The sequence below is a fragment of the Sinocyclocheilus grahami genome, unplaced genomic scaffold (genome assembly GCF_001515645.1).
Source record: "Sinocyclocheilus grahami isolate Dianchi unplaced genomic scaffold, SAMN03320097.WGS_v1.1 scaffold196.1, whole genome shotgun sequence".
In the NCBI taxonomy this organism is placed as follows: Eukaryota; Metazoa; Chordata; class Actinopteri; order Cypriniformes; family Cyprinidae; genus Sinocyclocheilus; species Sinocyclocheilus grahami.
This window is the reverse complement of record NW_015505375.1, coordinates 1,002,613-1,027,395: the sequence shown is the minus strand read 5'-3', so window position 1 is coordinate 1,027,395 and position 24,783 is coordinate 1,002,613. Positions and strand designations below refer to the sequence as shown.

Genomic DNA, 24,783 nt, shown 5'->3' with positions numbered 1-24,783 from the left:
AATAGAGAAACACGCTGCAAATACTCACAACACGATCAAATACAGAAACGTGCTGCAAATACTCACAACACAACCCAATAGAGAAACACGCTGCAAATACTCACAACACGACCAAATACAAAAAAAGTTGCAAGTAGCACAGACCACAACGGAAATGTTTCAAGGGGACCCCAACAACCCTTACGAAAATCAACCATGGTTTTACTATAGTAAAAGTGTAGTAACCTCTTTTTTTGGCATATCGAATACCATTTGTATAACCACGGTTGTACAAATACCATGGTTAATAAACTCTGGGCGTTTTTTTGGAATTTTCGCCTAAATTTTTCATACTCAAATTCAAATGTTTGCCCTACACACATACAATGGAGGACATTTTAAAAAATGGTTGCATTGTAAATAAAACCCTTTGAACTACAAAATATGAGTGGAATTCTTTATAAATAACATTATATACTTTTCAACTATTACTTTAAACACATGCTAGTATAGCGAACACGTTTCATAACAAAGGAAAACACGCTCAAACTCACGGAGAATCTCTCCTAAAGTCTCTCCAGACGCGCGTCCACTGCTCTCCAAGGCTCTCCACGGCGCGCTGACCGTTCTTCATCGTATATAACTTGTAATATGATAATCATAGACTGAAAGGATCCGAGACGCATTCGCTACAACTCAAAAGCCTTCAATTCTCGCGTCATGGACTACACTCTCCAGGGACCACTGGCTGACCGAGCGGAAGGCGACCCTCCTTTCTCTCCCCACTGTGCTGACGCGGCGGTGTCAGAGTTCACAGAGTCTGTAATGGCTAGATATTTATAGATATTTGTGGCTGTTTGCGGCTAACTGAAGCAGTGCTACGAGTAGAAATGTTACACAATAAAAAGTTCCGTTTTTTTCGTTTTTTTTCATCGCAATTCAATTGAAGATAATTCGATCTATGATTGTCACACAATAAAATAATCTACATCGTGAAATTCCTGAGAATGAGAGCTTTCTTGTGATATATGACTTGACTTTATTGTAAAAAATATATCAAATACACATTCTTCGTAAAAAAAGTTTGCAATGGCTAGGCGGAAAATCGTGTGTGGGACGAATACATTTCTAAGCTTAATTTTACTGCTTTATGAATATAAAAACCAAAAGAAATGGTATTCTTTGTAAAGAAGACACTCCTAGCTTTCAAATGAACCCATATATGGGCTGATACCATATAAGGAAGGCTATGCAAATGAAGCATACACATTTTTAACGTGACTTTGGACCCGTATCCGGGTCCGCATAGCTTAACTGGTTTAAACTATGGTTAGTGTAGCAAAACCATGGTTAATTTGTATTTACCATGGTTTAACAATAGTAACCATGTTTTTTTTTTTAAATAGTAAAACCATGGTTCATTTTCGTAGGGGAAGTTGTGAAAATTAGCTAGCCAGCTTACGTAATGTTTCACAGTTAAAGGTGGGGTAAGTGATTTCTGGTAGCCAATTTTGATATTTAAAATCACCAAAACAAACACGCCCCTACCCCAAAAGGGTCTCGCCCCTATTTTGATAGCTCCGCCCCACACATACATACACATACGCAACCCAGGCAATGATTATGGCGGAATCTGCTGTATTATTATCTGCTGTATTAAACATATTATCTTACTTTTCGGACACACTTTGGGAGCTGACGCTTGAAATAGACAGTGTAGGAGGTTTAGACGCTCCAGGCTTATAGGGTGTGGAAATGAATGTGTCTTTATCATAGCTGAAGGGAACGACAATACGATTGCAGATGAACAAACAAGCGAACATGACACACGAGCATATTCAAGCAAATGCCAACATATATTAGTTCTGTGAAACAAAGCAAAACCAATGTTACTCACCAATCGAGATGAAAGCAACCTCGGTGTCCGATCGCAGACCTTCCCGCTCCTTGAGTTCTCTCCAGCACTGGAAAGCTGATCCAAAATTTACACGGGTTCTACTTCTTGCCTTATCGTAAGCCTTCTTTTGTTCCGCAGACGTTTTCCTCTTTTGTTTTTTTATCCGCCATCTCTATCTTTCTGTTGTCACTCGGCTCGGCAAATGTCCGTCCTGTGCACTGAGCGCTCTCTCCTCCTCATCATGAGTAGACACGCCTCTTACTGCTGATTGGCTACAAGTTTGTTTTGGTACTCGGCCCGACTCAGTTTTCTAAAGCGTTTTTGAAAAAATACATACCCCATCTTTAATAATAATTAATAATAGTACTTGTGTATTTCGTCAGCTTTAGGCTAATGATATTCAAAAAGCTAAGAAATTATATGATCAGGATGTTAATAAACAAAAATCTCACCTTTCAGAGCAAACATTGATAAACATGTCTCAGCCAGGTTCGTCACATTTCCTATGTGGTCTGTGAGTATTTGCAGCACGTTTCTGTATTTGGTTGTGTGGTGAGTATTTGCAGCACGTGTTGTCAAACTGATGAAGATGTTTTCTTAATTTGTTGGTGTTTTTTTCTATTTGCATGTGTTTTTTCATTTGCAGCACGTTGAGCTCTCACGGCCACCGTAATTCCCAGCATTCCTTAGAGTAATAAAGTTTAGGTTTAGACATTGGCAGGGTGTCACAAAATCCAGGACCCATTTCACAATGTGTTTTCTACATTAATATTATTATTTCCCAATGTCTTAATTGTCTTTCAAGAGTATTTGATTAAGCAGCAGGAGTAAAACAGTGAAATGGTACTTAATGTTTACAGAAATAGTTTGCAGAAAAAGGAAAACTTTAAAGCAATTTTTTAAAGTAACATTATGCATCTCTTTTCTAAAAGTACAGCATATTTTTTTTATGTTCCAAAAAGGAGAAAAAAACACCTAAAACATCATTATATTATAAACCAGTTATATTCTGGTTAAATTTTTCTATATAATTGTTAGAGTGATAGTTCTATTAAAGCAGCAGATGTTTAACTATTTTTCCATTCTCAAAATTGAAAAGTATGAACAGTCACATTTTATTCATGAAGTTTACCCATATGAAAATATAATAATAAAAATAATAATAGAAGATGGACATTAGCTCTGAGAATTATGTAATAATTTTATATAATGCTTTCTGACCTGGGTGTGACTGATAAGGGAGACATGAGCTCCTTTCACGCAGTAATACCAGCAAATTGCTGTAAAATTACCGGAACCATTTTATCGGTAAATACAAAATTGTGCTGTTCAGACAGGCAATGACGTTCCATCTTTTTACCGCTAAAGCACCATTCACACATCAGTTTCAAAATACCGGTAAATTCTGTTTATTTTCTGTTAATTCTGTTCATCATTATTAACTGGAAATTACCTCTAAATTGCTTCGCCTCCCTATGTTATGTTTGTAAACATGGAGGAGTATAAGCAGTCAATGTTTTTGTTGGTGTTTTCATTTTTGTGTGAAACGTTAACATTCATGCAGCCGCTTTTGGTCTAGAGACATCGTATTAGACGACTTCAAACTGAACTACTCAGTGCAAAGTAAATGTGTCATCTGTGTCAGAATGTTATGATTGGCCCAGAGTAGACGTCTTATGTCAGCGCGTTCTGAACTCGTACGTGCTCATACCGGTTATCTCGTTCTACGTTAACACAGAGCACATCACCGGCAATTTACTGGTAATGTTACATGATCTCTTAACGGTAATTTACCCGTAATTTTTTCCTGTCCAGCGAGATTTTAAGAGATTTTGGTTCAAAGGACTTTGCCACAACGTAAGCTGATTAGTTCGCTAGTCGTCGTTTAATTTATTTTTATTTTATGTTTTCTTTCACTTTCATCCTGTCCATCTGGTGAGATTTTGAGTCACTTCCTGGCCATAGCTGTATCCCTTCTAGCCACAAGCCCCTTTCCCTTTAAAAAAACTAGAGCCGTGTTTCCTAACCCTGGGTCTGGAGTACCCCCAACAATGCACGTCTTCTTGAATGTTTTTTTCTGACACATGCATTTCAGGTCATGGAGTCTCTACTAATGAGCAGAGGAGTTGACTCAAGTGTGTTTAGGAAGACACACAGGCTATGCAGTACTGGGTATTCCCAGGCCACGTTTGGGAAACACCTAGAGTGGTGTTTTATCATCGCCATCATCTCTAAATCTCGTATGACTCTCATGCAAACCACTGCTTCCCTCTGATTTGAAGAAGAGTGAGAGGCCTCTCTTATTAGGAAGTTTTGTCAAAGTTTTCACTGTGATAATGAGGTGGAAATCCCACCTACCGTGACTGACTCTGAACTTTTTTTCTGGGGGCGAGATGAAATGGTTGAAAAAAGAGAAGGAGGGAGAGAGAGACCCAAAGGAAAAAGAGAAAGGGCGAGATATAGTGCAGGTTGATCTAGGTCCTGCCCACGGTATCTGAATACGCTTTATCTTTGTTCCATCACAAAAACCAACTTTACGATGACATGATGCAGTCAGCCGACTCTAGCTGGCCTTCAAGAAGAACAGAGCATACTTTGCATTAATCAGCATGTCTATCGGTTTGAGTTACTCATTCTGTGCTCTTAGTTGTGCCCACATTCTGTAAATGACGTTCTAAATAGGAGAAGACTTGTTCAAGGATAATGTGAGATCCAGAATGACGTTGATTCCAAAAGAAAGGTTATGATGAAAGGTTTGTCAGTGTTGCATACCTTTCATGAATAAAGTTGACTCCAGGTGACGAATGACTGAAACTGCTTCTGCACATGCTCACTTCTCACATATTCCGGTACCAGTGAGTACCTGAGCGCTCAATTATTCCCTCACTTTCCATAAGTACAGAGGCAAAGGAATGTGCCAGTCAGAATCCAAGGTATCAACCCTAAATCTCAGAAAATAATCACATAAGTACAAATATAGAGACTCGAACATGTGAGTCAATATGTTTAGGGAATATATGAACCACTGGGAGTATATGAATCACAGTACGTATGTGCAAGTGTACTGAACAGCTGCCAACTGAAACTCACTACATGAAATATTAAGTTTTATTCGTATTAGTAAGCGAACATATTTCCTCTTTATGTAGGCGTGTAACTTGGTCTGATTTATCCTGGTATCTTTGTTCTTCCTGGAGTGTGCGCACATATTTTCCTAAAGAAAGAAAAAGCAAATGCATAATTCAGTTCATGATTTGATATTTTTATATTTGTCGCTAACCGTTTCTCCCTCCTGTTGTCTCTCATGTACACACGCTCGCTCTCTTTTTATAGATCTCGAGCCCACATCTCCCAGAGTGGGAAGGGTGGGAGGGGTTTTCACTGGTGTCTTAGAACTGTCAGGCTTGGCTTCTGTCAGCCAGGAACTTGTGACGTCAAGCTGCTTAATTGGGCTCCTCTTTGTGCGTAGGTACCCCGACATGCCCTGCACGGCTGACGTGGTCAATGCCTTGGATCAACAGGCGCTTGCATCCGTGCTGGCCGAGTACGGGGAGGAGTGGCACACCAGGAAAATTGCAGCGGCCATCGCACAGGCACACAGCATCTACCCCATCGGTCGGACCCTGCAACTGGCCAGCATCGTAGCAGGTACCCCCCTCAATAATTCCCTGCACTAGAAGGAGGCGAGGAGAGAGAGAAAGCGATATTAATGCAAACTCTCCCTATGGGACATATTTGTCCTGGAAAAAGGGAAGGGGAGAAAAGATGGCGTTTTCTAATCCGAAATCTCTGCCGTCCTCCTTCCCCCCACTCAGCTGCCCATTTCTTACTGTCTGAGTGTCCATCAGCAACACATCCCTTGCGATTGACAAGACTCTTATTAATAAAAAAACAAGCGAGAGAGGAAGCTGCAGGTGGGGTTCCGTGCGTTTTTTTTAGCCCCTTTCTTTAATTTGTATTTAGACTCACAGTCCCATCCTCTCCTTCCCCAGACTCCCCCCTCCTTGTATCCTTTGATTTGTTTCTCACACTCGCTCCCTCCCTTTTCGTGCCCTTCACTGCACCCCCACCAACACACTTCTCCAAACGTACGTGTCACACACACCACATTGCGGCAGCTCGATGCTTTTTGATATTATATTTATCGGCTGCTTTATTTTTGCCGGCTCTGTTTCCATAGCCCAACGCTGGCGACGAGATAGATAGTCTCTTCAGAAGATGACGGTAGCAGGAGGCAAGCACGTTCGTCACACCGGGAGAACAGGTGTGACTAAGGGCAGTTGTTTGATCTTCTTTGAAGAGTAGAGCAAGTCAACAACAATGTTTATTCCAATCAATCTGGAAGATTCTGACTCCAGAGGGTCCCTGGGGGTCGGCGGTGGGCTGCCGGCATTACCGTTGCCAAGGGAAGTGATTGATGGAGCAGGAGGAGGGATGATATGTGTGTATTTGTATATGTGTGTATTTATCAGTGCTGATGATGGGGGAATGGGAGGGGTTTAGATACCATAACAATGGGCATCATGGGAGTTCTCCCTCTTATGAGCTCTTTGTTTCCTTACGTGAGCAAATAAAGCCCCACAATGCCTCACTGCCCTTGCTTTTGGAGGCGAACGAGTCTCCGAACCTGTCTCCACCTTGGATGCGGTGTATCGTAATAGTCACCAGTCATAGTCCTTTCAATAAACATGTTTGCTTTGTCTAGCATAATTTATTTCTTTTGCTTATTACACTGCCAAAAAAAAAGAAAAAAAATCAAGAAAATACAATTTCAGTCTTTCTACTTCTAAATTTTGTTTAATTCAATGTGTTTCTTGCCGTTTCTTTGTAATTATTTTTGAAATTATCAGCAATTCTAGAGCATAAATTGTTAAAAAGTAAATCCTACACCAGTTTTGTAGCTGCTGATTGGGGATTTTATACCAATTTAAAGTGGGGAATCTGCACTATTTAGAGAAACACAATAGAGAAGAGACGAGGTCATGGCAGTCTAATATTTTCATCAGTATGAACCCAGCTGGTGTGACAGAAGATTATCCACGTTCCCTAAGGAAAGTGTCCCCCGATCCCAATGCACAGATCAGCTTTCTACATATCAGACCACTCTGAATCATAATAAGCGTTAGCATAAAAGTGGCTTAGAGCCAGTAACTCCCACCCTCACTGACACCAGACAGCCACACTGGCCCCTCTCGTACACCTTGAAGCCATCAATCCAGCTTTGCCATAAAACATTCAGATTCATTTGGAGCAGCTCATAGGTTTTGACAGCACTGTTAAACAGTTGTTTAAGCTGCTGGTCATGTTTTAATATCACTGTAAGAGACACTAATCAGCTCACTATTGATTACTGGTTGAAGAGCAGACTTGTTGAAGCGCTGATGAAAATTGATCTTTCGCTTTCTCCTTCCGAGCTTCTTGAGGCCCACATCACAGTTTTGGAATTAAGGCAGTCCTTAAAGTCTATACTTCTGTTAGCTGGAGTTCACTCTCCACTCTGCTACTCAGACTTTTTTTAGGCAGTTTCATTGGCAAAACAGCGAGTGACTTTGTTGATTAATTTGTTTTTTTTACTGGATATTTTACACCAGATCTAGTTTTATTTCCACTTAAAGGGATAGTTCAACTGAAAATAAAAAAGGTAATTTAATCACACTCAAGTTGCAAACCTGTAGGGCAGTGGTCACAACAGGCGGCCCGTGGGCCAAAACTGGCCCGCCAGCAATAATATCTGGCCCGCGCCTGCAGCCAGATTATTTTGATAGCGGCTGGTTCTGAAATAGATCTGTCATGACAGCAACAGTTACTCACAATCAGAGTATGTGAGCGGAGCGCGGAGTGGAGCGGTGTGATTTTGAATGGAGTGAGGAGCGGATTTTTTAAAAGTCAGAGCGTTGTGGTTTTCACTCGCTCCAAGAGTGCTCCACCACCGCTCCATCACGTGTACAATTCATGCCAACGGCCCGTAATATAACTGCATATTTAGCAAGAATTCACATGTTAAACATTTAGCTAGCTTGATAGAGAATAATCACTCAAATCAGAAAGAATGTGAAGGCTATGTTGATGGCAATAAGCGGGAAGTTATAGTTCTCAAGGAATTTGTTTGTTCCTTCTAGATACTGAATATTTTCAGCTGAAAGCATGATTTAAACAACACTTATTCACACGCAATCGCTCTCTCAATAATGCATTCAAGAAAATGTGATCTTACAGTGCTACTTCATCCGTATCCGATTTCGAATGAGCAGAAATCTGTAAGAAATGCATTGATCAGTAGGTAAATAACTGACGAAAACGTACTGTTATTTTCATCACAAACAAAATTTGCACTGCAAAAAGCAGCAATTATAAATTTTAATGCTGACAACTATGTTATTAGCTTGTCATGTGGTAGCAAAAATGTTTGAACACTACCCAGCTAACAATTTTTGGTTCCCAGAACGTTATTTTTTATAATTTGTTTTTGGTTAGCCAGGAAAGTTTTCTTAAAATTTCCAGAACGTTAGTTCCCTTTCGATACTTCACTCGTACTGCGTCTTGCTTAAGACGCATATGGGAAAAAGCATTTTTTCTCCTGAAATGAAGCCTTTTCATTCACGCAGTGAAACTGCACGGCCATTGGTTTGTGCAGTGCTTAAAAAACAAACCAATGGCCCGCCAAAGCCCGCCAGAATGGGCGGGGCATCTGGCTATATAAGCGGGCGCTCGCCACAGGATTCTCATATTTCTTCTCCTTCAGCGACAACTCCATGCTCATCGCTGATCCTGAAATCCTGCATGCCGTTGACACGCCTTCGCAGCTGAAATCGGGACCTCTCAGCACAGCTGACCTGCTTCTCTGCTGCTACAGTGATGCAGCAGTTCCGGTTCGTTTCCCCTGCCGCCATCCGACGATTCTAAAAGAGCTTGTTTCTAGCAGGTAAGCCCTAAAAGAGCAAATTCTAGCAACGTTGTTGCAAATGTCGCTCTGCGAGTGTGGCTCGTGCAGGGAAACTTGCACGATGCAGAAGTGCAATGAGTATGTCATCTGTCTGGGAAGACCCCATGCAGAGACTGCTCTCTCATTGAGACGGAATGCTCACTCGAGCATGAGTCTCGCTCTTCTCCACTCATGGACTGCCTTCACTGGAGGCAGCCCCACTCTCCCGTTTCTCCTCTCTCAGTGAGCCTCGGAGAGAGAAACAGCGGAGTCAGGGAGCTAAGCAACCGGGTCTGAGCAATCGCATGCTGGCACTGTACCCGCGTGCTAGCTCTCCCCGTTGCACTCGGATCCGCCGCAGAAGGGCAGTAAGCTACATGCTTACTGAGACAAAATGCTCACTTGAGCATGAGTCTCGCTCTTCTCCACTCGCGGTCTGCCTCCACTGGAGACAGCCCCGCTCTCCCGTTTCTCCTCTCTCAGCGAGCCTCGAAAGAGAGAAACAGCTGAGTCAGGGAGCTCAGCAACCAGGTCTGAGCGATCGCATGCCGGCACTGTACCCGCGTGCTCGCTCTCCCCGTTGCACTCGGATCCGCCGCAGAAGGGCATGTTCACTCGAGCATGAGTCTCCTCTTTTCCCCTCGTGGACCACCTTCATGGAAAGCAGCCCAGCTCTCCCGTTTCCCTTCTCTCAGCGAGCCTCGGAGAGGGAAACAGCAGAGTCAGGGAATAAGCAATCGGTCTGACTGATCTCATGCCGGCACTGTGCCTGCGTGCTCTCTCTCCATTGCACTCGGATCCGACCACAGAAGGGTAGTGAGCTACGCGCTTACTGAGACAGAATGCTCACTCGAGCATGAGTCTCACTTTTCTCCACTTGTGGACTGCCTTTCACTGAACAACCCCGCTCTCACATTTCTCCTCTCTCAGCAAGCCTCGGAGAGAGGAACGAAGAAGCCTGGGAACTAAGCAACCGGGTCTGGGCGATCTCATGCCGACACAGAGCCTGCGTACTCGCTCTCCCCGCTGCACTTCAATCCGTGTCTCACACAAAAGGATCAGTGCCCCTCTTTACATCGAGCGGCTCTATCCTTCAAAGTAGATCGGAGCAGATGCTGCCGCTGACAGCTTCAAATTTGTGTGTGTGTCACTATGGCTGCGCTCACCGACATGGGCCGCTTTTACCACAAAAGCAGTCTGCCCCCGTTCGTTCGTGGAAGGTGACCCCGCCTCCCCGCACTCATGTTTCTCTTCTCCCAGCTACCTCGGAGGAAGCAAAGACGAGCTCGCGGGTTGAACGAACAGACTTGAGCAATCCTCTACACACATCATGCGTGCTTAATCTGCCAGTGTGTGTTACACATGAGGATCGGTGCACCTCGTTATATGAGCAGCTTAATCCTCCCAGGGCAGCTTCGCATTTGTGTGTGTGTCGCTAAACCCCGCCTCTGGTGTTTCTCTCCTCCCAGTTACTCGGAGGCAGAAATGGCAAACTCGCGGGTACGATCGATCAGGCTTGAGTGATTAAAGCCGGCAAGGCCCCCGCTTGCATCACTCTCCACGCAGCTCTTTGACAGGGCAAACTTCCACTTCCATTACTCGTAAGTGTTCGGCCCCCGTGCGGCCAGTCACCTGAGTTAATTCAACCCCTCGTCACACGGGCCAAGGCCTGGCAGGCCATCCCCGGAGTGTCGAGATGGGTTATGGGGATAATAAAGCGAGGATATTCACTCAAATTCGCTCGAAGACCCCCGCGCTTCTGCGGCGTGGTCCCCACCTCAGTGCAGAGGAAGAACGCTCACGTCCTGCGCTCAGAGGTGATGAATTTGCTGGCAAAAGGAGCCGTGGAAAAGGTTCCTCCAGCCCAGAGTGAGTCAGGCTTTTACAGCCATTACTTCCTCGTCCCCAAAAGAGATGGTGGCCTCCTACCCATCCTCGATCTCAGACACCTGAATCGCGCCCTCATGAAGAGGTCGTTCAGGATGATTTCACTGAAACAGATCCTCGCACAAATTCGCTCGGGAGACTGGTTCTTTTCTCTGGACCTGAAGGATGCATACTTTCACATCCAGATAGCCCCTCGTCACAGGCCATTCTTGAGATTCGCCTTTGAGGGAGTGGCTTATCAATATACGGTCCTTCCCTTCGGGCTGTCCCTGGCCCCCTGCACTTTTACGAAGTGTATGGATGCGTCTCTCTCCCCTCTAAGACAGCTGGGAATCCGTATTATCAATTACCTCGACGACTGGCTCATTCTGGCCCAGTCGGAGGCAGAATTAATATCTCACAGAACCCTCCTCCTCAGCCACCTGGAGTGCCTGGGACTCAGGGTCAATTTTGCCAAGAGCTCGTTGCTTCCCAGCCAGAACGTTAGTTTCTGGTTCCAAGAACATTATTCTAACGTTAATCTAATATTCCCATAACGTTATTATAATGTTCCCCTAGCATTCGTTTTTGGTTCCCAGAATGTTATTATAACAGTCCCCTAACCTCTTTCAACCTCCATTTCTTCAGCACCACATAAAAATTACTTCAACACAATGTATGGTTCATAAAATATGACATTTATTCACAGATATATATATAATTTATGGATTCTCGTTTGGCTCTCAGCGAAGGCGGTCGCATTTTCTCCCCCTCTCCTCCCCGTTACCTTCCCTGCTTTTGCTCCTCTCGTCTTGTGTACTGTCTTGATTTTGAGAGACTCTCTCCGCAGTGCTCTCCAGACTAAAAAATCTAAAAAATCATGGATTTGATCAACTGGTCTCTCAACGCAATTGACACCATCTTCTCGACAAGAAGCTTGGGTTCGGGGGAACCTGACTGCCCTGACCTGTCTGGCATCTGATCAAGGCTGCCTCCATGGCAACTTGCTGTGTATCGCTATGACAATCCTGCGGACTGAGGCACCTAGATTGATGCCAGGAGTAGCGACTCTCCAGGCCTACACATACAAGAACTTTTACATACTTACATTCATACATACTCACCCACATACATATATAAAGATATGCATTCACCCCCCCGACCCCCCCATCCCTCGCCTTCGCCGCTTTGTTCTGCCAGTCTGACATACAATACAATACAATACAATACAATACAATAAAAGAATAAAAAATTACTTGACTTAAAGTAGGAAGTCAGTACATTAATTTCTTACCACTGAAGCGTACAGTTTGTGTAGCGGGACCTTCTTTTGATCCGTAAACATAAACCTCTCGCTTAACATCATGTTCTCTTCAGTTAGGCATTTTAAATCATATTTACTCTCATAAATACATTAATTTTAAGTAATCATTCAATAAAGAGATTGATAAAATCGATAAAGAGTCAATCAGCCAGTAAAACAAAAAATGACCGTTAATTTTAAAATTCTGTGAGCACGCAGCTCTCTGTGAAAGACAGGCGAAAGATCAGAGATCAGAGGCGCGCAGTAAATGAAGATAAAACAAACCCACGAATTTATGATTTCTTATAGCTTAAAGGGTTAGTTCACCCAAAAATTAAAATTAGGCTGCGTTTTACTCACCCCCGAGGCATCCTAGGTGTATATGACTTTCTTCTTTCAGACGAATCCAGTCGGAGTTATATTAAAAATTGTCTTTGATCTTTCAAGCTGTTTAACGCCACTCAGCGGGTGTTGCATTGCTTCAGTCCAAAATAACTTAAATAAAAATCGCCCATCCATAAAAAAAGTGTCTCACACGGCTCTGGGGGGTGAACAAAGGCCTTCTGTAGCGAATCGATGCGTTTTTGTAAGAAAAATATCCATATTCAAAATGTAATGATCACTTGAATCTAGCTTGCATTCACTATTGTAAACAGAAGCAGTTCCGGGAGAATGATGTATGAGGTCAGCTTTGTGCATGCGCCGCTCAGAAGTGACGCACGCGGAAATGCAGCGGAGAGATCAAAACAAAACAACGGTCAAGAATTAGAAGTACAAAACAAGAATTTGTAAAGATGAATGTCAGAGGATTTCGATATAAGCCAAGAGGAGACTGTTTTTTCTTTGCTAAAGTAAGGAAACTTTGCTTCCTTTGATCATGTAAACTAACGTTGCCTTTCATGAGACTGGCGCATGCGCAACGCAGACCTCATACGTCATGTTCCCGGAACTGCTTCTGTGTACAACTGTTGACGCAAGCTACATTAAAGTGATTATTAAATGCATAAAAAAATCAAAAACGGCCTTTGTTCACCCACCGGAGCCGTGTGAGACACTTTTTTTATGGATGGGCGCTTTTTATTTAAGTTCTTTTGGACTAAAGCAATGCAATACCCGCTGAGTGGCATTAAACAGCTTGAAAGATCAAAGACAATTTTTTATATAACTCCGACTGGATTCGTCTGAAAGAAGAAAGACATATACACCTAGGATGCCTCGGGGGTGAGTAAAACGCAGCCTAGGTTTCATTTTTGGGTGAACTAACCCTTTAACCCTGGCTTAATATTATAATTTAAATCGCGTTTTGATTGATCTAATTTCTGTATTTTAATAAATGCTGCATTAAACGAATTTCAGGGCTCTGTATAGGTCAAACATTAACATCTGCGACGTTTTCACTATCTTACAGTTTCAGTAAAGATAGTTTTACAGGGTTATAAAAATAACCTGAGAATAACCATAAGGGAACGTTCTGTAAAAGTTATTTTTATGTTATTCAAAAATAACCACCCTGCAACGTTCTGGGAACGTTATTTTATGGTTGCAAAAAAATTACCTAAAAATAACCATTAGGGAACGTACTCTATAAGTTGTTTTTAGGTTATTTAAAAAAATAACCACCCTGCAACGTTCTGGGAATGTTATTTTATGGTTGCAAAAAAATAACCATTAGGGAATGTTCTCTATAAGTTATTTTTAGGTTATTTAAAAAATAACCACCCTGCAACGTTCTGGGAATGTTATTTTATGGTTGCAAAAAAATTACCTAAAAATAACCATTACGGAACGTTCTCTATAAGATATTTTTAGGTTATTTAAAAATAACCACCATGCAACGTTCTGGGAACGTTATTTTATGGTTACAAAAAATATAACCTAAAAAGAACGTTCCCCTAACGTTAGTATTTGGTTCCCAAAAAAATAACCAAACGGGAACCAAAAACTAACGTTAGGGGAATGTTCTGTGTTTGCTGGGTATGTTCTAATAAACCACTTTGAAACTCTGCTGTTATTTTATTTCTTTTATTTTTTAATATAGGCCTACCTTATGAACAGAACTGTGATATTTCAAACAAACTGAAATACTTTAGACGCGCAGCGAAGGCGAAACAGTCTTTTTTTTGTAATTTTAATTGCATTTTTCATCAAATAATTTCTTAAATGATCCTTTGACTATGTTCTGGCCCACCATCTAGTGGCTACATTTTTTTTGGACCGATGCCAAACTTACTTGCTGACCCCTGCTGTAGGGAATTCTATTTTCTGTGGAACACAAAATAATTTTGGCTGAATGATCCCTGTAATATCTATTGACCTACCTGCTACCTCCTTTGCATTCAGAATGGGGATAATGCTTCCTTGTGTAGCTAGCATCTAGCTATTCAATTCGTATTTAGCGGAATCTTTTTATTCAAAGCAGTCAATTGTTGTCTTTGAGTAACTTGGGATTTAGTGTCTCATTCAACTCCAGAGCTCCATGCAACAACCTATTTCTGGCATTGAGACAGTGAGATGAAAATACAAGGCACAAAATCACTATGCATTGCGAGAGACTAGCAAGTACACAGAGCTGTAAACAAGTAATACCATTGGCTGCACTGTTTACTACAAATAGGTAATGGAAAATAACTTATTTCTGTCATATAGGAATAAATACAGTGGGGTTCAAAAGTCTGAGAACACATCGAAAATCTGGGATTCAAAATCTAATCAAATCTAATTTGTGACAATGACCATGTGAAATCTTTGGTACAAAACATTGTTATTCCATTCAAGTACAATTCATGATAAATCCACTTGACTTTTTGACCTCACTCTATGTTTTTAATGAAATACTGCAATATATGGTTTCATAGCCTGTTAAAAAATATTTATAGCCAGATCTTTTAATCAGCCATTGTCAGATAAAACTTGTAGATACAAATTTTTGCTTCACCTTTTTTGTTTTATTTTTCATTCTGACATGACATTGTTCAGTAGCTCTGATAAACTTCTTTTTAGGATAGTTCAATAAAAAATGAAAATTCAGTCATTATTTACTCATATGAGGGTGAATGTGCCAGTGTCTCTGAGAAATGTACAGAAAATATAATACAAACCGTACTTTATACTTAATCACCACGAGCAGTCACCACAGTCCCTAGCAGCCAATAGCAACACTGCCCTTTCAGCCTCAAATAACATTCATGAGGTTCTGTGTCCCTATGCAGCCTGTTGCCTATATAGAGGGGGATTTACAAGGTAATAATGAAGCATTACTCTTTGAAACTCTTGTGCATAACAGCTATTGCCAGCCTCGCCCAGGAACAAGGTACTTGTAACGGCCCTTCCTGAGCTTTCAAAGAAAACAGCGTAAATTGACACTACAGAATAATAAAGGACCCTTCATCTCCGTTCTTACTGGAAACCTGATGTGATCAGCATATATTGGGAAATGTTGTGCAAATTTGAGTTAACTCTTCAGGGTAAACAAGAAGATGGAAGGCTTTAATTTCAGTTCTGTCTCTCTCTCTTTCACTTATTGCTCTTTTCTTTCCCAGAGGTGAACAAGGAGAAATATGTAAGTGTCCGTGAGACACATTTACTGGAAATGTGTAATCAGTGTGTTGCCATAGTGTATGCAGGATTGAGTCTTTTCACGAAACATATTCACCCTTTAGCCATATCCATGTGCCATGATAAATGAGGAATAAACCATTTACTGAGTCACAACTCCATCTCACGCCATTTTCAAACATGGTTTATACAAAATCAATCAAGTGCTTGGGTGTACAACCTAACATTTAAATGTTCAGCGTGTCTTGGCCAGCTCCTTGTGTTCACCTGACCTGCGTTATTTCTCTGGTCCTTTCAAAACAGGAAGAGATGGATGAGTCAAAAGTGAGGCACCTATTAATTATTTCAACTTTACATGACTTATGGACCTATGCATTTTAACAGGATCATGCCTACATATCATAGCGTTTCACATGTTCTGATTCTCTCTTGTTCTGAAACGAGACTTAGAGAGCTATGGGGTGAAGCGTTCAGGACTTTAGTGTGAATGTGCTACAGCTGGAGTGATATGGTCATTGAGATTTTTAATGCAAGGAAGGGCCTCAAAATATTTGTGTAATTTGTTTCTTCAGATTTTTTTTCTCAGGACAATAGGCAAGACTATATTATCAAATACAGAAACATTGCTTTTGAGACAATATTGGAAACATTTAGACAAAACAAATAGTACTAAATGGTTAAAAAATGTGTAATAATTTATATTAATGTCATTTTAATTATAATTAAAAAAAAAATTATATTAATTAAAATATAAAGTTTTCATAAATAAAATGTTTGTTTTATCTAAATATTCATAAAAAATTGATGTTTTCTTAAAAATCAAACCAATTTTAAATTATAATATGAATTAATTTATTATATTTTAAGAAAATACTATAGCAGTGTTTGGCGCTTATAACTGGACAAATCCAGTCATTTGTCATTGCTCTACATGCCGTCTTTTAAGCATTTTCATTTGTCTTTATTCTTTGATCAATCAGTCAAATGATGTTTGGAATAACAGCCTTGAATTTCAAAATGGTAGCTCTGCCCCTTGTTCATTCCTTAAAGCAACACAAGCGCGTGATTAATAGAGAGGAAATCCGTTCATTCAATTCATGGTCAGACAAAGAATGAGCCCTCTATTCAAGCTAAAATGTGCTTGTGCAGAGCCTCATTCAAGAGAGATCTCTCCATTACAGAAGGATGTCATGCAGTAATCAGTTTGATCCAAATAAAGACACACCACCAATTATCAGAACCATGAGCAGCTGGGTGTTACCCTCTAATCCCTGCACTCTCATAAAAGACTGCCAACTAATTACATTTCTATTTAACAAAGTGTCATTTTCATTACATTTGACTTGACTTTTTAATAGTCAGGTTTAATATAAATATGACCTATCAGAGAATTATTATTATGTTTCCATGGTTTGATTAAATTATTTCACATTTAATGTTATCTTTAAATGATGTTTAGTACAGGGAAAAAATGTTTGTTTGTTTTTTAAAGAAATCTTTGCCTATTTACAATGTACAGCTCATTAGAAAGAGCTTTATCAGAAAGAGCTTTAGAATGAGAAAGAGCTTTATTGCCAAGTATGTTTGCGCATACAAGGAATTTGTTATAGTGTCACAAGCTTCCAGTACACGGAGACAACAACAACACACAGATAATAAAAATGAGATGTGAAGAAAATACACATGCATAAATATAAACCACAAAAAAAGAATAAATTGTATGTACATGTCACGAATCCGGTCCATGAACTTCCTTCTGTCACCAACCTCTCAAATGTCATCATGACCACAGACGTTAGGGCCACAGGTCTGTAGTCATTAAGTCCTGTTATCTTGGGTTTCTTTGGGACGGGGATGATGGTGGAGCGTTTGAAGCAGGCAGGGACTTTGCACAGCTCCAGTGGTCTGTTGAAGATCTGTGAGGCTTCTGTGTAAACATTTTTTTTTTAAATAAAGTGAGTTCATTTTAAATGTAGAGGTAATTAGGCAGAGGATGCTGTCACACCCATCAGAATTCATGGCCATTTATGGAGAATCTATAGCGATTGTTGCTTGGATTGAGAGGCGAGCACCCATTGAGATAACAGGAACAGACTGATTGCTGTATTTATTCACTTTATATCAGTTTGATTATTTGATGCTTTCTTTCCAAAAATCAAAAAATAATAATTGCTGCAATACACATTGTATTGTATGATTAATGTTTACAGCCTGCTAAATCTGATCTATGTATCCATCTCTTTATTCTCTGCTCATATTTTATTGCTTTTCATTTTTTTTTTTCTGTTTTGTATTTTCCTGTTCTTCACTCGCTCTCTTATATCTTGATTTTAAAATAAAAGGTTGGGCAGAGGCATGTGGTCTTATTGATTGGCCAGTGTCTCGCTCCTCCAAACCCAGAAGTGCAAGACTTGAGAGATGCAACACCTCTCTTTTTCTTTAGATCTCACCACCTTCTCCACTCATTCATCAGCGTGAAGCTATGGCATGAACATTAGTGGGTACTTTTTTCTTGAAATTGTTATAAATCATTAACTTTTTTGCAAAAAACATTTTCATGTTGAAGCCCTGAAGGGCAAGGTAAAGAAAAAAACTGAAATATACTTTTTTGCATACAGTGTTAAAGATGTCCTTTAAAGGGAGTTTCCCCCAAAATTTTGTCAACGTTTACTTTGTTGTTTCAAACCTGTATGACTTTATTTTTTGTGTGTGTGAAAAAAAATATTTAGAAAAATGTCTCATGTTTTTTTCCATACAATTAAATTCAATGGGTTCCAGTGTTGTTTTGGAACATTTTGTAGGATATCAGACCGAATCAGACAATCTAAGATTTGGGAAATTTACAGTATATAATATTTTTTGAAAAAGGGGGACGTGGAAATTTTAGCTTTGGTAAACATAACCAATTAAGATCACTAATCTTGATTAATCACTTTATAGTGTCTTTTTATGAAAATAAAACAAAAACTTTATTATTGTATGGTACTTGGTGAGACAGTTATTTACAATCAGTATTTCTTTTTTTTCTTTTTTTTTAAATCAAACATTTAAAGATATTTAGACTACAGGGCTGTTAAATGCTTGAATGATTGGCTAACGAATGCTCTAAGGCGTGCAATTATTTTCAGGGAAATGCACGGATAAAGTAGTTCCCTGCTGGTCTTGACCGCATTACATGTCCATATCACTTCGCTAAATAATTTCAGTTATTTCAAAGGTCCATACAGTGTACAACAGCAAAAAAAAATAAAAATAAAAAACAACGACACTGACCAAGCAAATAAATATAGTAAACAACAAATAATTTCCATGTTTTTTTGCCATAAAATGCCATTTTTCCATAAAATACCATTTTATTATGTACGCAAAGTCCCCCATCATCACAACTCAATCCGAGCAGTCCTTAGCCATCTTCAAGAATCGGCTAAAAACACATCTCTTCCATCTTTATTTGACCCTCTAACTCTAGCACTCTCTATTCTAATTCTATTCTTTAAAAAAAACTTGCCCCTTTTAGACTTGCACTCTATTCATTTACTAACTGCTTGTTTTCTTAAAGGGGTCATATGATGCGATTTTAATTCGTCCTTTCTCTTTGGAGTGTTACAAGCTCTTGGTGCATAAAGAAGATCTGTAAAGTTGCAAAGACTAAAGTCTCAAATCCAAAGAGATATTCTTTATAAAAGTTAAGAGTCAACCACGCCCCCACATATCTACGTTACTACGTGGGAAGATTTGCATAACGCCGCCCAAATGTTCACGCAAAGAAAGAAGGCGTAACTTTTATTCTCGCTGTAGTATTGTTGTTGCCGATAGATTGTATAGCTGATCCGTGCTGGTTGCTGAGGAAATACAACAACTTCGCACTGTGGATCGCCGGATCGGCTTTCACCGAAGCGGAATCCAGCCCGGGGTTGTCACATGTGGTTGCCGCAAGCTCTCCGGACGCTCCTTCGTCGAATCTGCCGGCCACGCCGTTCTCAAGCCCGCCACCTCTGCTCACTCTAGCCCTCTGGCCGTTCCTCACACTAGCCCCCGGCCACTGCTCACTCTAGGCCGTCGCCGCTCACTCTAGGCCACCGTGTGTGACGCTGTGTTTCGTTGTGAAAGCAAAACTACTTTGTTTGGCCTTCCAAAAAAGGACACGACTAGAAATCAGTGGTTAAGTTGTATTTACAACACTGTTCCAGAACACTTCAACCCAAATATTCAGATGTGTGCAGCACATTTTATGGAGGACCGTTTACTGATCCTGGTAGAGTAGACTACAATGCCGGCTGTTCTGACTCAAAAACTTAAGTACGTTTTTTATATTTAAAGAGTTTTTATATTTTATATTTTTTATATTTAAAGCGAGTTTTTTGGGCAGTGTAGAGTAGGGCTTGTTGTTTGTCATTTCTCCGATCACAAATGCAGACATGGTTTTATGTTTACGCTGCGCGATGCAACGCAACGCGTAAAAAGACAGTATAAGTCATTATAATCCATAATTATGTCCCCACTGGATGCAACGAATGCCTCATTTATAATGGGTTTTAATGTTTTTGTCTCGTCGCTCCGGCCGGACAGGGCATCACAATATGGTAAGGGGCGTAACATTTCCGTCACACGCTTGAGGTATTCGGCCAATCACAACGCACTGGATATCTGGCCAATCACAACACACCTTGCTTTTCAGACCGATGAGCTGTGTAAAAATCGACGCGTTTCGAAAAGGCGGGGCATAGAGGAGAAACAATAATGTACAGTATGTGGAAAATAATGTGTTTTTTAACCTTAAACCGCATAAACACATTTCATTACACCAAATACAACAAATAATGTTCTTTTTAGCAACATCATATGACCCCTTTAAAAAAACACTAGCTTCTCTAATCTTTGTGTATTCTATCTATTTGTTTTCTTTTTATTTATTATACAATTAACAAAAGCAAAAAAGGCCTCTAACACTAGCTTGCTCTATTCTTTTTCTATTCTTTTCTTTTTATTTATTATATAATAAAAAAAAAAAAAAAAACATTGCTACGTGTACTGCATTAAGCTAACTGAGACTTGATATAGCACTTGCATATCATTGCTCTCTTGGATAAAAGCATCTGCTAAATGACTGAATGTAAATGTAAATGTAACACCAAGCTCATTATACTGAATATAATATCATAATTGATGACAGGCCATTGAAGTATTAGAAAATAATTTAAAAAACCTCTGTTTTGCATTATGGCCGCATCATATATGTGCATTATATTCTAGTAATTCTACGGCCCATCGTCAATTATTCCTTACTTAATGATACGTTTAAATCATATTCAGTGTAATGAGTTTGGTGTTAATGACGGGGTACTTGAGCATTTGTGATGAGGCCGTTGGGATACATAGCACAAAAATGTGGGGAAGCACTGCTTTAACACATATTTGAACCATTAATTAGGAACCAATTTGGAAAATATATGTAAATCAATTAATACGTTGTTTAGTTGAAATAATAACTGACTAAACTAAAACAAAAGTCTAGTGGAGGTGAACAATTCAAATTATGGGTTGATTAGCTTAACTAATGTAATCCTTTCTTCTGCCTGTCTTATTTTAGGAGCGTTTCTAGCCAGCGTGCTGTACGCCCGGCGTGACCGCCCCTACAGCGCCCTTCACACATTGCCACCAAAACCTTCCAGGCCTTACGGATATTCGTAAATGATGAGCTCAATGAGTTGCACGCCGGCCTGCATGTGGCGCAGACCCTGCTCCGTCCCAAGGGGCGACTCTGTGTTCTCACCTTCCACTCCTTGGAGGACCGGCTGACCAAGCGTTTCCTCTATGGAGAGGACCTGGCCGCCCCACCATGCCACAGCCTTCACCAGCGAGCCAAAGCCTGGCTTGGGTTAAAGGGATAGGAGCACGAGGAGGAGGAAGAGAACGAAGAAGAGGAGAAAAGACGAGCAGAGGCGGACAAAGTACACAACCCTATTACTTAAGTGAAAGTACAGATACTGCTGGTCAAATATTACTCCATTACAAGTAAAAGTTGTAAAGACAGATTTTTACTTAAAGGGGTCATAGGATGCTACATGCACTTTTACAAGTTGTTTGAACTGAAATGTGTGTTGGCAGTGTGTGTACACAACCACCCTATAATGATAAAAATCCACCCAGTGTTTTTTTTTAACCGTGTTAAATGTTTTCCCCTTTCTCAAATCAAGCTGATCTCAGATGCTTGTCTGTGTGACATCACACAGACAGGCCCCTCCCATGATAGTTTGATTGACAGTAGCGTTTCAGCACAGAATGGACTGGTGTCTTACCTTAGACCCGCTCTGAGTGAGCTGTTATCAGTCCGCCATTGTTTCACCGTTGGAGCAGATGTAGACGAGAATGACTCCTAAGCGATTGAGGTGTTCTGTTGTTGGATGTAATAATGAACATAGCAGTCGTCATTTACTCCCGACATCTGAACCGCTGAAGACTCAGTGGATTACATTTGTTTCTGAAGGGAATGCGCACCCGATCTACATAAATGCGTCTATGTCCGCGCGAATCATTCGTGATCCAGCCTCATCTACAGAAGAAGTGAGTATAATGTTTTGTAATGAATCTTCGCAAACCGCCTTTCCTAATAATGTGCTAATTAGCAAGTTTCACGATGAATGCGGCTAAAGTAAACAGTCTCTCTGAGAGCAGCTCGAAAGAGAGGGGCGGGGTCAGCAGAGCTCATTAACATTTAAAGGAAAATGCTACAAAAACGGCTTGATCTGAAAAGAGCTGTTTTTGACAGGGTAAAAAAGGTGTTTTTTACACTACCATTGAAAAATTTTAACCAAACTATGTTACAGACTTTTCATTAAGACCCTAAAGAATCATATCAACTTGTGGAAAATAGACATCCTATATGACCCCTTTAAGTAAAAGTACAGATGTACTTGGTTTTAAAAGTACTTAAGTACCAAAAGAAAATTTCCTTTTTTATGTCAATGCACTGTTTTATTATTGTTGTATGTAACACTTGCAATACCTCTGAAGCAACTTACAATATATTACACCTACTGAATACAATGACTAGCTTGTAGTATCTTTGGAATAAAGAGCTTTTAGAATGTTAAAAACCTATGGGGAAAATAGAATACATTACACCTGCTGAATACACTGACTAGCTTGTAGTATATTTGGAATAAAGAGCTTTTAGAATGTTAAAAACCTATGTGAAAAAACTAAACTAAACAAAACAAAACAAAAAAATAAAAATAATTATTTAACACCCCTACCCACCCCCACAAAAGCAGGATGGTAATGATCTCACACAGCTCTGGACACATCTATGTGTAGCCATTCATCCACATTTGAACAGAGTGGACAGTGAAATTGCTGTAAATACAGACTGTTAAGGAAGAAAATAACAAATCAAACCTGCTTTAAAACCCAGCAACACAACTGTCGCTGTATAACTTTACAACAGCAGCACTGCTTTAACAAAAAAGCAAAACAGCAAGACTTATTTGACATCAAAACAAAAATGTAAAAAATGCTGTCTAATCGCTCTCGCGGTACTTTGATGTCACACACAGAATGGTCTGCAGTGCTGCTTCAGTCAAACACATTTTGTGTTTTATTAGGAGATGCACAACAGTTCTTCTGTGACTTTATAGGTAATATTTTCACGTACACAATTTAGCAAAATCAGACAATATTGTGTCTAATATAAACCACAATATTAACTTCTTATTATTGAATTGTTGTAAATAAATATCACATTTGGAACTGGTCAGTGCTCAAAAATGCTGGGAAATCACTTCATGTAGCCCCAAGAGTCTGAAAAAAAGACTCTTTAAAAAGTTTTTAGAGAAGAAAAAAATCACCCACTGACTTTCAAAGGTGCTAATGACTTTCTACTTCGAGGACCTTGATAGAAATGTAGTGGAGTGAAAAGTACAATATTTGTCTTTCAAATGTAGTGAAGTTAAAGTCATAAGTTTCCAGAAAAAATAATACTCAAGTAAAGTACAGATACTCAAAAAGTGTACTTAAGTACAATACTCAAGTAAATGTACTTAGTTACTGTCCACCTCTGAGGACAAGAGAGCAAATATTGGGTCAGTCTGAAGAATGTGATAAAGCCAAGTGAGAAAGAGGTGCAGGAGAACCCAAGAGCTCGATCAGCTAAATTCAGAACAGTAGTAAGACGATAGAGAACAATGCAAACTCTAACAGAGACAGTGAAACTGATGCTTTTTACTAGATTACTAAATTAACTGTACGCTCAGGAAAAAGTTCAAAGCTGTCACTGGGGCGGTAGCCTAAGGTACAAAAGCTAAAAGTACATCTTTGCACCTTATTTTCCACTAAATGGTACATATTAGCACCTAAACATACACATTAATAGCCTTTGAAAGAGTACCGGCCCAGTGGCAGTTTTGTCCCTTTTTTCTGGGTGTGTACATGTGTAGTTTTACTCACATCAATGTGTTTCAGTCATTTTGAAGTAGTACAAAATAAACAATAGAACTCCAGAACTTCTTTTTTTTCTAATTTGTTGTTAAAAATGTTGGTGGCGTGGAAATGGATTGTGGATGAATTTCACATACACTTTGCATATTTGTGTGAGGGTAGGCATGTTTTTTTTCAATAAATTTTCTATGTTTTATTTATATTTTGTTTTCAATTTAAGTTTTATTTCTAATGTATGTTCAGTTTGACTTTTCAATGTAGTTTTCATTTTCACTTTATCATTTTCCCCAGAGTTTCTTAGTTCTGATTTTTGTTTTTACTTTAGTTTTACTAGTTTATGGCTGCCAAAGGGATAGTTAGAAAAGAAGATATTTTGAAGAATATTGGTAACCAGAGAGTTGATGGTAGCCATTGACTAGCCCATGCTATGGAAGTCAATAGCTACCATCAGCTGTTTGGTTACCAACATTCTGCAAAATATCTTTCTTTATGCTGAAGAAAGAAACTACTCATACAAGGTTTGGAACAACTTGAGTGTGAGTAACCGAAGTTCCCTCATAAGTCTAAAAACAAAATAACTCGATCTACCGGTGAAAACTACAGTCTTCTCTTTGGTGATGTAGGCCGGACTTCTCCAATCATTTAGTTTGCTTTAACACCAAACCTTTATTACAATCAGTTGCAAGCTGCAAGCAGCCGATCCATAAGACTACTTCCGACTTTAATTTGTGGCTATTTTAATTTTATTCGAGTTAGTTTTTGGAGTCATAAAGTTTTTATTTCAGTTTCAGTTCGTTTTTAATTTTATTTTAAACAAAAATGTTT

The 24,783-nt window shown here is 39.8% G+C and overlaps 1 pseudogene; it reads left to right on the top strand.

Annotated features, from left to right (window-relative positions):
- Nucleotides 1-23,699, top strand: part of LOC107595106 (probable methyltransferase-like protein 15) — a 79,963-nt pseudogene extending 56,264 nt beyond the window's left edge.
- The last annotated feature ends 1,084 nt before the right edge of the window (nucleotides 23,700-24,783 follow it).